This window comes from Phodopus roborovskii, unplaced genomic scaffold (genome assembly GCF_943737965.1).
Source record: "Phodopus roborovskii unplaced genomic scaffold, PHOROB, whole genome shotgun sequence".
In the NCBI taxonomy this organism is placed as follows: Eukaryota; Metazoa; Chordata; class Mammalia; order Rodentia; family Cricetidae; genus Phodopus; species Phodopus roborovskii.
Genome location: NW_026126540.1, coordinates 23,837,698 through 23,851,505, shown reverse-complemented (window position 1 = coordinate 23,851,505; position 13,808 = coordinate 23,837,698). Strand labels below are relative to the sequence as shown.

The following is a 13,808-nucleotide window of genomic DNA, read 5'->3' as shown; positions in this document are numbered from 1 at the left end:
AAAAAAGAAAAAGAAAAAGAAAAACTTGATATGGCAGTGCATACCTGTAATTTCAGTATTTGTAAGGTAGAGTCAAGAGAATCAGAACTTCAAGGATATCCTCAATTCCATAGTAAGTTTAAGGCCAGCCCAAGAGAGGTTAAGACCCTGTCAAGAATGAATGAATGACTGAACGAACGAACAGACCGGTGAGATGGCTCAGTAAGTAAAGGCGTTTGAGAGACAGAGAGAGAGAACTCAATACTTATGAGCATTGGCTGTTGTTCCAGGGGACCTGCATTCAGTTCCTATCACCTACTTTGTGGCTCCTAACTGTTAACTCTAGTTTTGGGGTACCCAATGACTTCTTCTGAACTCCACAGGCACCAGATACACATAGTCCATACAATTACAGAGACAAAACACTTAAATACATAAAAATGATAAAAATATGCCTTATTGAAAAGATGATATTTAAGCCTTCTGGTGGTAGTGCACGCCTTTAATACCAGCACACCAGAGGCAGAGGCAGGCAGATCTCTGTAAGTTCGAGGCCAGCCTCTAAACCTACAGAGAAACCCTGTCTCAAAAAACCAAATAAATAAATAGCTAGATAGATGACATGGTGGTCCATGTCTGTAATCCCAGTACCTTAGAGGCTGAAGCAACAGGATCCTAAATTCAAGGCTACCTCAGGCAACATAGTGAATTCAGGCTACAGAGTGAAACCTTGCCTCAAAAATAAATAAAACAAGGAACTGGAGAAATGGCTCAGTGGTTGCAAACACTGGCTACTTGTTGCACGGGGCCCAGGTTCAATTCCTAGCACTCACTTGGCAGCTAACAACTGTCTAACTCCAGTTCCAAGGGGTTCTGACACCCTCTTCTGGCCTCCAAAGGCACCAGGCATATAAATGGTACAGACATTTATGCAGGCAAGACACCCACACATATAAAATAATATGACATTGAAGCAAATATTTGAAAGAGATGCACAATAAGCTGTATTACCTCAGTGTAGAAAACAACTATTTTTTTAATCTTAGTGCTTGGGAGGCTGAGACAGAAAGATCAGTAATTACAGGTCAGCCTGAATTATGTGGCAAGTCATAAACAAACCATAGTTTGTGAAAAGATAAAACAGGCCGAGTGGTGGTGGTATAAACCTTTGATCCCAGCACTAAGGAGGCAAAAAAAAGGCAGATCTGTTAATTTGAGACCAGCCTGGTCTACCAAGTTCCATAATAGGTTCCAAAGCTACACAAAGAAACCTTGTCTTGAGGAAAAAAAGAGGGGGGGGAAAAAAAAAAAAGATAAACAGCGTAAGAGGCTAGAGATTTAGCTCAGTTGTAGGGCCCAACATGGGACAGGCCTGGGTTCTAACCCAAACACCTTCAAAAAAGAAAGAGGGGTTTAAAAAAAATAAAAAAAGCATGCCTAAAATCCCAGAACTTGGGAGACTGAGACAGATACAAGTAGCTCTCTGAAAAACCTCCTCTTAAAAAAAAACTCTCGGGTGTTGGTGGAATACGCCTTTATTCCTGGCAGATCTCTGTGAGTTCAAGGCCAGCCTGGTCTACAGAGTGAGTTCCAGGACAGGCTCCAAAGCTACATTGAGAAACTCTGTCTGAAAAACCAAAAAGAAAAAAAGATGCTCTACATTTATTCTTCAGTATTATTACTTTGCAACGTATTAGTCTATTCCCTTCTTCCAGAATTCTAGATCTATTTATTCTCAAAAAACTCACTATAAATAACCCTCCAGTTAACACTTGCAATCCCTCACAATTACACTAAGAATTTATTATTCCTGATGCCTAATACAAATTTTTCTCATGTCCCATCTACATTTTAGAAGATTATGAATTTTACTCTCCCCTATACAACCCAAATAAGACAGAATCAACTAGTTTTGATCAGGAGTCTTTTTCTGTTTTTTTTTTTTTTTTTTTTTTGTATTTTCAAGACACGGTTTCTCTGTGTAGACCAGATTGGTCCTTGAATTCAGAGAGATCCCAGAACCTCCACCTCTCAATACCTCTACCCCTCAAGTGCTGGGATTTAAAGGCCTATGCTACCACTATCACTACCACCACTGGCTGATCAGACATCTTAAAGTCGGCCAGGCTTAGGTAATGGTTAACATGTGTTATCTAAAAGATGTGTATCTGTCAGGTGTAATATACAGTAAGAGGTTTAAACAATTAACACTTGGCTTAATTTCTTTGGCAATCTACTGGATAATATAAAAAAAAAAAAACAAAAAAAAAAAAAAACCTTGCTGCTGGAGAGATGGCTCAGTGGTTAAGAACACTGGCTGCTCTTCCAAAGGACTTGAGTTCAAATCCCAGCACCCACATGGCAGCTAACAACTGTCTGTAACTGCAAGATCTGACACCCTCACAGACATATATGCAGACAATACAAAACACCAATGCAAATGAAATATAAGAAAATAAATTATTTGGGCTCAGTGAAAAGCACTGGTTGCTCTTCCAGAGGACCTTCATTCTATCCCCAGTATCCACATGGCAGTTACTAGGGATTTGATGATACCCCACACAGGCATACATGCAGGTAAAACACCAATGCACATAAAATAAAATCTTTAAAAAGAAATCACAATAAATAAATGAGTTAATAATTGCAGGGTATGATCTCGGGCACCTTTAGTCCCAGAACTTAGGTGACAAAGTTGGACAGACCTCTATGACTTTGAGGCTAGCCTGGTCTATGCAATGAGATCCAGGCATAATGAGACCCTGTCTCAAATATTACTACTACTACTACTACTACTACTGATTTAACTAATTAAAATCAAAGGTGGGTGTAAGCACATACACCTGTAATCCCAGGATTTGTGAGGCTGTGTAAGGAGGAGCAGGAATGCCAGGTCAGCCTGGACTTCGTAGGAAGGTCCTAACTAAAACACCTAAATAAGCAAACACTCCAGGTGACAGTGGCACACATCTTTAATCTCAGCACTGGAAAGGCAGAGATAAGCAGATCCAGTGAGTTCAAGGCCAGCCTGGTCTACAAAGTCAGTTCCAGGACAGCCAGAGCTATTGTTACACAAAGGACACAAAAGGCAAAACACACCAGGTAGGATGGCACACACCTTTAATCTTAACACTTGGAAGGTTAACACAGAAGGATCACACTAGCAGTTGAAGACTGTCGTGGGCTACATAAGAAACTGTCCCCACTGAGCGGTGATGACACACAACTTTAGTCCCAGCACTCAGGAGGCAGAGGCAGGTGGATCTCTGTGAGTTCCAGACCAGCCTGGTCTACAAGAGCTAGTTCCAAGACAGACTCCCAATCCACAGAGAGACCCTGTCTCAAAATACCAAAAAATAAACTATCCCAAGCTGGGCGATGGTGGTGCACTACTTTAATCCCAGCACTTGGGGGGGCAGAAGCTGGCAGACCTCTGTGATTTTGAGGCCAGCCCTGATCTACAGAGTGAGATCCAGGACAAGCTCCAAAGCTACATAGAAACACTACCTCGGAAAACAAAACAAAAACACCTGTCCCAAAAGTTCACATCAAAGATGTGCAATTACTGTGACTCTTTTATATCTGGGATTTGAACATTTCATACATCAGAAGAAACAAAATGGTTAGGCATGATGGCATAGGCTTTTAATCCCAGCACTCAGAAAGCATATGCAGGCCAATATATGAGAGTTCCAGACCAGTCTACATAGTAAGTTTAAGGCCAGATTCTGTCTCAAAAAAAAAAAGAAAAGAAAAAAAAAAAGAGACAGAATGAAACATCTCATACTCTTGCTACTATTATCCCAAACACTTGATAAGTTTCTGGTCAGTTGATGGCAATCCAAGGTAGTAGCAAATTAAGGGACTCTAGGAAAACACTACACATCACAGAGCCAACCTATTAAGTCTTAATGATCATGTGTCATTCCTCTATTTTATCAACTCAGTTTGCACTGAAGTAGTCCATGAATTGACCAAAGAGAAGGTAAAAGATAACAGATGAAAAGGGGTCCACTTCAAATCTAGACCTATTTGAAGGAGCTTTTGTCACTGTTACAAGAGAGAAGGATCCCTGCTTCACCAATTGAAGTCACTAAAAGTCCCCAAATAGTATATAGAAAAAGCTTCAGACTACTGAATATAAACAAGACACTTCCTCTCTCAAAACCAAGCTTTTTCACAAAAACAAAATCATTTTCTGCGCTTAGCCAAAAGCAAGTGAACTACAACTGTGTGGCATCATCTTTGAGGGATTTTTTCCTAAGCAATACTATACAAGGACAGTTTTATGCTAGAACTAGAATTGGAATCCGGGGTGTATCTTTTTTTTCTCCTTATCATTCAATGTACCTCAGAAATGCTTGGTATTATACGCTGACATCTTAAGGATACTGGGTTTAAGTCCTACTAAGGTCTGAAAAACTTGAACCCATTTATGGGTTAATCTCATGATTTCTCTAGCAGCTGTTTTCATCAACCAAACCTATCTGTTACTTCTCAATAAGCTAAGCAACATGAGCCTCCTGAGGTAAGTACAGAGGGGGGCTGCTTGTTAGCATGTCTCCTAATACAGTAGCTAACTCAGAATATGCTCCAGAGCCTAAAAACTAGTACAGCACAGCTGCTCTTTCCCTACACAGCTTGAGGAGTGAGAAGGAAAAAATTAGCTAAACTAAGGTGAGAGGTCTGTTTGGCAAACAACATATATAGCTCACTGCTTAAAACAAGGAGAGACAGCAGTGGTGGGCCATACCTTTAGTTCTAGTATTTACTCAGGAAGGCAGAGGCAGTCAGATCTCTGAGTTCTAAACCAACCAGGTCTACAGAGTGAGTTCCAGGACCACCAGGACTACATAGAGAAACCCTGTCTCAAAGGAAAAAGACAAGGATGAATCCCTTTACAGGCACGGTGACACCTTTTCAACCCTGATGCTGTAACCAGGGCCCAATCTAGAAAGTCCAGCTAGGCCTAATGGAACCAAGAGAGGAAAACACACAGACCTTATGGGGGGTAGGGGGGGAGAGAAGGGGATGACCTTGAACTCCTGATCCCTTGCTCAGGATGAAAAGCCTCAACCAGTTTTTTGTTTGTTTGTTTGGTTTTTTTTTTTTTGTTTTGTTTTTTTAGTTTTAAGAAAAGGTCTTAGAACAGAGCATTGGTGGTGCACGCCTTTGATCCCAGCACTTGGGAGGCAGAGGCAAGAGGCAAGGGCAGGAGGATCTCTGTGAGGCCAGCCTGGTCTACACAGCTAATTCCAGGAGAGTCAAGAGTACACAGAGAAACCCTATCTCGGAAAAAAAGAAAGAAAGAAAACGAAAAGAAAAGGTAGCTCTAGGGTATCCCTAACTAACTATCATGAACTCACTATGTACTCCATGCTGCTTCAAATTGTCACAATCCACTCTGTTTCCTACGAGTTAGGATTATAGTCATGAGCCCAGAGAACACAGATGATAGAAAGTAGTTTAAAACATCGATGGTCAGAAAAAATTTCTCACACATCTCTCTCCCTGTGGCCCATAAACACAGTTTGAGTTACTGCCATTGAGTGTCTGGAGAGAAGGCTCAGTCATTAAGGCCACTGACTGCTCTTCCAGAGCTCTTCCCAGCACCCACACAGCAGCTCACAACTGTCTGTAACTCCAGGATCTGGATCCACCACCCTCACACAGACATACATGCAGGCAAAACACACCAATGCACACAAAATAAGTACAAATAAATTACAAAGAAGTTACTGCCAGGACTTATATTTGAAGGGCTGTCCAGGGAACCAGGGTAAGTTTCTAAGACAAGTATTTAATATAGCTTCTATTCAGACCCTGTTGAGAATATATCTAAACAGGAAGTTAACAGACATGACATAGGGGAAGCAAACCACAGTGCCATAAAGATGGATGCTGCTGTCGAGCACAAATCATTCTCACCTCATTAAAAATGTTCTGAACTAAGGAATAGGCAGCATAAAAGTCTATAAACCTCATCTCTTCTCAAACTAGGTCATTCAACCTACAGGTCCAGCTTTCTGATTCCTTTTGATTAATACTTATCTCTTTCCATGATTACTTTCATTACTCCCAGACTGAAAATCCTATCATCAGTCATATCAGACCAATGGTCACAACCATGAACTATTTATATAAACCTATCTTCTTAAAAAACCCAAGGAAAGTCTATGCCTGACTCAGCCAAGAGATATAAGCCTTCCCTCAAAATGAGCTTAACCCCTCCACACCACTATCTTTACTATCACCAGAAGTCGCTACTCTCTAGGACAATATTCTGTTTCTCTCTGTGTGTCTCTCTCTCTTTTAGTGTGTCAGATGCCCTGGAACTGAAGTTAAGACAGACACATGGGTGATGAGAATTGGGTCCTCTGGGAAAAGCAGCCAGTACTCTTAACCGGAACCATTTCTCCAGCTCCCTTCTAGGACAATTCTTATCAAGACTTCTTCCACACCAAAATATAAATCAAAGTGGTTATCTGACTTCAAGGAAGAATTTAAGTCCATGTACCAAAGAAAGAACAATATAGAAATCACTAAATTCTCAGCCAGGCAGTAGTGGCACGGGCCTTCAATCCCAGCACTCAGGAGACAGAAGCAGGTGGTTGGTTCTCTGTGAGTTCGAAGCCAGCCTGGTCTACAAAGAGTATTCCAGGACAGTCTCCAAACCTACAGAGAAACCAAACCCTGTCTCGAAAAAACAAAAACAAAAAACAGAAAAAAAAAAAAAAAAAAAAGAAAGAAAGAAAGAAATCACTAAATTCTCAAACAGGATAATCTCTAACTACATACAGACACTACACATGCCAAAAAGAACAACCACCTGGTGTTGCAGGAGGGACACTAACTAGATGGCTTAAGGACAGAGGTGGGAGGGAAGATTTCTTTCGACTTTGTACCACATTCATCCCTTGCTATTCAAATTATAAATTTCTAGAAAAGAAAATGTCCTAAAACTACAAAAGCACCAGCTCTTCTCCAGCCCACATGGTTTGTAAAACCTACTTTTACTCCAGCATCAAGCACCAATTCAAATCTTTTGCATACTGGCATGAAAACACTGCCTCTTTGGTAAAATGGGTTCTAATTTATATCATCCCCACCTCTAAAACGCATACTAAAGCCCTTCAAGCAATCATTTACCAGATGAGAAAACTGGGTCTCAGGAAGCTACCTTACTCTCCAGAAGAGAACAGAGAAACACTGTTAACTTCAGCATGCACATGCTACCCGCCAGTAATGCCTCCTCAGTGCCAGTCCTTAGAACTAACATCTTATGTTTGGAGGGAATTCGGTACTGGGGACGATGTCAAAGAGAGCACCTTACCTTTATAAAGTAGGGAAGCTATCCCGGGACAGCGTCTAACATCTACATCTCTGTCTGCATTCACCGGAGTGACTAGCTTCTTCAGAAACTGAGCCCAAGGAGGCAAAAAGTTCTGGTTTGGTCGGGAAAGGTAAGTTCTAGTTCCATCAATTCTCAGGAACTGAACTGGGTAACAAACCCAGTGTGTCCAAGAAGCCCAGCTGAGAAAATGGGTGGTTTAGTTGCTATTCAAGGTAAGTAACCCACACAAGTCAAGACAATTCCCTTTTCTTACGGAGGGCAAGGGAACGGTGGACGAAGAAATAAAGGGGTAAGGTTCTGCACTCCTGATCCTTTCCCCCAAATAAAGATTAATTATCCTGTGTTTCCTTCACGCGTAAGAATCCCCCTTTCGTCCTATCCGCCGTCAAACACAAGACAGTGCAGGGAGCGGCCCCCGCACCCTGAGGGCACCACTGGGGGCGGAGAGTTACAAACACGGAGGGGAAGACGCTCGGGTGGAAAAGAGGGGAGCATGGCGGGCATGAGGTACTGAGTGAAAAGGGGGATGGCAAGGGAAACGGGGAGCGAGGGAGGGGAGAAAGAGTAAAAAAGGAGACACGAACGGACACCAGCCGGGTCGCGCGAGGCCTAAGTGAAAGACCCGGGCGCGCGCGTGGAGGGGGAGGGGAAGAGGTGAAGGGGAGCGCGAGGCGGGGGCGCGCGGGCCGGGCTGGGGGAGGGGACGCCAGGCGGGGGCGCGCGGGCGGGCGTCGGCTCGCGGGCGCTTCCCCTCCCCCCGCCCTCCACCTTTCCCTTCCCCCACCGCCGCCTCTTCGCAGCCTCGCTCCCTCCGTCGCTCCTCACCGCCCCCGGGCGGGCTGGCGGCCAGGCTGGCCTAGGCCAGAGCTCCTCACCTGGCAGCAGCGGCGGAACTCCCGACTAGGTCGCCTCCTCAGGCGGCGGCGAAGGCGTCGAAAAAAGAGGCGGCGACGGCACAGTGGGATCCAGACCCCACTGGCGGGTCCAGGAACGGGGGTGGGGGAGGGGGCGGGCCGGGTCGGGGAGGGCGGGCGGGCGGAGCAGACACTGCGGTACAGACAGGGGCAGCAGCGGCGGCGGCGGCTGCACCGGCGGCGGCGGCACCACACAAACAAGGACGCTGATTGGGCAGCTGCCAAGCGCCTCGACTCCGCCTTAACCACACGCCACGACGCCCATTGGAGGGCCTTAGCCGGCTGCCCGCCCTTCTCTTCCTGCTGCTACCAATAGGAAGCGGGATACCGAGACTTCACCCCACCCTTGAGGAGTGGGTGGCTGGAGAGGTAGTGATTGGCGTCCAGTGGACCCAGTCATAAATGGAGAAGGGGGATGGTCTAGCGGGGGCGCGTTAATGGGTACCTCGGCCAGTCCCAGACACATCCGGGTCTTCGACAGCCCATTAAGTGTCGGGGGTCAAAAAATCGCTTCAGGCTGCAACTTTACCTTGGAGACGTTTTGGTCCCCAGGCAGCCGCCGTACCACCTAGTCTCTCAAAAACCGGGATTCTCCTTTGGCCAGCTCTCGTTCTTTCACGTCTAAAGATGGAGACTGGGAACGGTGCTGGGCTCTGCGTTTGGGTGGGTGGTGTTTCATCGCGACAGAATCCATGAATTTAAGGACAGAACTAGCTTTTAGGGGCTTGGGCCTTGTTGTCTCTCTGGGGTGTGGTCTGCCTCGTTCTGCCAAAGGCCTTGGGCTCCTGGTGTTAATTTGCTCCTGGTCGGTCCTTAATTGACTGTACCATAACAGCAGGAAAAAAAGAAAAGAAAAGAAAAACTAACAATTTACTGATAAATGACGGTGTTCATAGCATCTTCTCTGGAATCGGGTCTTTTTCTGCTCACAGTGAGGAAACAGTTTCACACCCCACCCGATTGCACTAGCCAAGTCAGGGCCCAGCTTCTCTTGCTAGCCTGGCGACTTCCTCGAAGCAGTTAGGCCCGCCTACATTCAGCGTTTCTAGAGCACTTAACCATAAGTGTTCTTTCTGAGCGCCTTGGAGATGAGAACTAATTATCACAAAAATAAACACGTTGAAGGGATAACATTTCGGGCGGACAAGAGACTGTGGGGCACTGTGCTGAGACCTTTAGAGGAATTCTTACCCTGTGAGGTAGGTACTGGTCATCCTATCTTACAGAAGAGGAAAATGAGGTGTAGACCAAAAGACTTTCCAAAATTACACATGTGGCAGATTGAAATTTAAACCTGGGTTTATTAAAGAACAGGGTCAGCGAGATTAAGCAACTTGCCAAAGGTAGACTGCTAGCAAGCAAGCAGTAGTTAAAAGCAAGAAATAACTAGTTCCAGAGATACCAAGACAGAAACTTTTTGTTGTTGTTTTTGGTTTTTTGAGACAGGATTCCTCTGTGTAGTCCTGGCTGTCTTGGAACTTGCTGTGTAGACCAAGCTAGACTCGGACTCAAAAGATCTGCCCGCTTCTGCTTCCCAAATGGTGAAGACGAGCATCACCATCACTGACACCACCTATTTAGAACACATATTTCAAATCAATGTAGAAATGGAATCCTAAGGCTGACCTGGTAGTACACAGTGAAACCACTGGATTTGGGACTGAGGTTTCAGATTAGCCTGTCAGATACAAAGGCGCTGTTTCAAAACTTTCTTTAAATGAAGAGACAGCTCAATGATTAAACACTTGTTGCTCTTCCAAGGGACCCAGGTTCCGTTCCCTGCCCCGACCTGGTAGTTCATAACTATTTGTTAACTCCAGTTCCAGGAGATCCATAGCTCTCCTCTGACTTTCCTGAGCACCAGACACTAATATTATGGTGCATATACATACATGCAAGCAAAACACATGCATGAGGGCTGGAGAGATGGCTTATAGTTTAAGAGCACTGCCAGCTCTTCAAGTTCATCAATTCCCAGCAATCACATGGTGGCTCACAACCATCTGTAATGAGGTCTTGTGCCCTCTTCTGGCCTGCAGGCATACATGCAGGCAGAATACTGTATTCATAATAAATAAAATCTTTTTTAAAATACCTAAAATAATTTTTAAAAATTTGTTTGTTTTGGTTTTTGAGAGTTTCTCTGTGTACTCCTGACTGTCCTGGAACTCACGCTGTAGAATAGGCTGGCCTTGAACTCAGAGATCTGCCTGCCTCTGCCTCCACCTCCCAGCCTCAAAGTGATGTTTTTAAATACCTGATTTTTTAGGTTGGACTGGAGAATATATCTAAATAGTAGAATACTAGTTCATATGTTCAACCCTTAGTACACACACGCACACACACACACACACACATATATATATATATATAAAAAGTTAGGAGCTGGATGGTGGTGACATATACCTTTAATCTCAAGAGGCAGAGGCAGGCAGATCTCTCCAAGTTTCAGGCCAGCCTGGTCTACAGAGCAAGTTCCAGGACAGCCAGAGCTGTTACACAAAGAAACCCTGTTTCAAAAAAAAAAAAAAAAAAAAAAAAGATTATTATGGAGCCTAGATGCCCAGCCTCACTCCCTCCTAGCACTTGGGTTGGGAGGCCTAGTCTGCACAAGTCCCAGGAGAAATAGGCTACACAGAGAAACTCTGTCTCGAAAAGCAAAACAAAAAAGATATGTAGGGGGAAAAAATTAAAAAGAACAGACTCAGAAACCATACAAAAAAGAAAAACCTACAAATACACAGGTACCAATTTGTGTGTGTACACATGCATCTATGGACATCAGAGGGCATGGGGGATGTTCTAAAGTTGTTCTCCATCTATTTTTTGAGACAGGGTCTCTCACTGAACCCAGAGATTGAAGAGTGAGACTGACAGAGCAACAAACCCTAGGGATCCTCCTATCTCTTCCTCCTCTTCCTCAGCTTTAGGGTTATAGATACATACAAGACCAACTTTTAAGTGAATGCTGAGGGTCAGAACTCATGCTCGGCACCAACTGAGCCATCTCCACAGTCCTCCATTATTTATTTATTTATTTGTTTATTTATTACCTGTGTGTATGGGCCCATGTGCTGCATCCCACATATGGAGGTCAAGGGACAGTTTACAGGAGTCTGTCCTCTCTTTCCACCATATGGATCCCAGGAATGGGACTCAGATTGCCAGAGTGCATGACAAGTGCCTTGACCTTCTGAGCCATCTTGCTATACCCTCATTTTTGGTTTGTTTGAAACTAGAACTCTCAACTTGGCCTTAAACTTGTGAGAATCATCCTGCCTCAGCCTCCTATTGTTGAGATTACAATACTGAACTGTGACAACTGGACCATGAACCTAATTCTTATTTTAAGGTTAAGCAAACATACAAAAAACCTGTTTGCATTCTAGTATTGGGCTCAAATGAATAAATAACATGACCTTGAGTTAAAGTACTTAGGTTTAGATCTTGGCTCTGCATCTTACCAGTTCTATGATTGTAGTATGTGTGCAAATTACTTTTTTGTTATCTATGCCCTTGTTTACCCAGCCATACAATGAAGAATGCTGAATATATATCATATGATTATTGTTGGGATTATAAAATAACACATCTTAAATGTTTAGGGCAGTGCCAAAACCAAGAATGTAGTATTTGGGACTGGAGAGCTGGCTCAGCAGTCAACCTTGGCTGTTCCTCCAGAGGACCCACTTTCTAGCCCCCACATGGCAGCTCATGACCATCTGTAATTCAGGGATTTGATGCCCTCTTCTGGCCTCCTCAGGCACCAGGCACACAAGTGGTACACAGACACTGCAGGCAAAACACCCATACACACAAAATTTCATTAAAAAAAAAAAAAAAAAGATGTAATATTGTAATATTTGATACATATAGTAAACAGCAACTATGAGACTATTTCTAATATTCCAGCAATTTCACAATCTTAGCTCCAGATTCAGCTTGTTTATATTCTCCATCATCTTCAGATTTTGCTGACTCTTTTGAGTCACTGAACACATGTGATAAAAACACCTATTGTAGATCTGGTGTTTGTTGTTAAAGGAGTCCTACACTACACTATGCCGGGCATCCCTGCTGTTCCATCTGGTGGGAATGAGATAAACCCATTGCTCTTACAGAGTAAATTCTTCATTAATTTGTAGGTGATGGGGTGAACATGCCACAGTATGTATGTGGAGGTCAGAGGACTCTGGGAGTCTGCTGCCTCCCTCTACCATGTGGATCTTGTATATCAAACTTAGGCCCACAGACTGTTATCAAGTGCTTCAACCTGCTGGGCCAAGCAGCCCAGAGTAAATTCTTAACTACAAGCTTTATCCGTGATCATTAACTGCTGTCTGAAGGACCAACCATCCTCTAAGGCTTTGAAAAAACATGTGAGACATGGTAGAATATGATACCAACCTAAAGAAGGAAACACAAATACTAAGAAAATGCCTTCCAACAAAATAAAAAGCAGGCCATGGGCTTTGTACTAGAAGCAATCAAGCTCTAAGAAAGAAAAGTAAATGAGGCCAGGAATGTAAACTCTGACTTTGTTTGATTTGGTTTGGTAGTTTTCCGTTTTTTTGTTTTTAATCTCCTTATATATCTCCATTTAGCCTTGGACTTGTGGTCAGCCTCCTGCCTCTGCTTCCCAGTGCCCAGATCTCTTTTCTCTGTGAAACTGACTTTTTTTTTTTAACTGAATCTAGACTCCTTTTTTTTTTGGGGGGGGGGCAGGCAGTGGTGGTGCACACTTTAATCCCAGCACTCAGGAGGCAGAGGAAGGAAGATCTCTGCATTCGAGGCCAGCCTGGTCTACAGAGTGTATTTCAGGACAGCCAGGGCTACAGAGAAACCCTGTCTTGGAAAAACAAAAAAGTTTTTTTTTTTTTTTCATACAATATATTCTAATTGTGGTTTCCCCTTTCCCAACTCCTCCCAGATCCTTCCTACTTGCCTAAATCCACACCCTTTCTTTTCCTCTCATTAGAAAACAGGCATCTAAAAATAAAAATAAGCCAGAATAGCACAAAACAAACAAACAGAAAAGAATCAAAGGGGAAAACACAAGAAATACACACTCCCCCACACACAAATTCCAGAAAAACACAAAATCGGAGACCATAACATATAAGCAAAAGATATAAGGTTAAAAAAAAAATGCCAGGCAATGCTGGCATACACTTTTAATTCCAGAAGGCAGAAGCAGGCAGATCTTTGAATTCAAGGCCAGCCTGGTCTACAGATTGAGTTCCAAAACTGCCAGGGCTACACAGAGAAACCCTGTCATTAAAATAAAAAAGAAAAAAAAAAAAGGAAAGAAAAGAAAAATGACTAGACAAAGCATTATAACAAAAAACAAAACAAAAAAACATCAATAATACCATTGAATTCATTTTGTGTTGGTTGGGCATGTGGCCTGCCTGTAAATGTGATTGTAGATCTGAGACTGTTGGAAATTAACCTTTTTTCTAAACAGAATCTCATTATCCAAGTTTGGCTGGTCTGGAACTCACTATGTAGACTAGACTGGCCTTGAATTCACAGAGCTCCTTAGCTGACATACCAACTTT

The 13,808-nt window shown here is 43.4% G+C and overlaps 1 protein-coding gene across 3 annotated transcripts in view; it reads right to left on the bottom strand.

Annotated features, from left to right (window-relative positions):
* The window catches only part of Gatad2b (GATA zinc finger domain containing 2B), a 68,299-nt gene extending 59,934 nt beyond the window's left edge, over positions 1-8,365 (bottom strand). For all 3 annotated transcript variants that reach the window (XM_051199354.1, XM_051199355.1, XM_051199356.1), the window contains exon 1: positions 8,209-8,365. The gene's annotated coding sequence lies outside the window, so the exon portion shown is untranslated. The remainder of the gene's footprint in view (positions 1-8,208) is intronic.
* Positions 8,366-13,808: the final 5,443 nt, after the last annotated feature.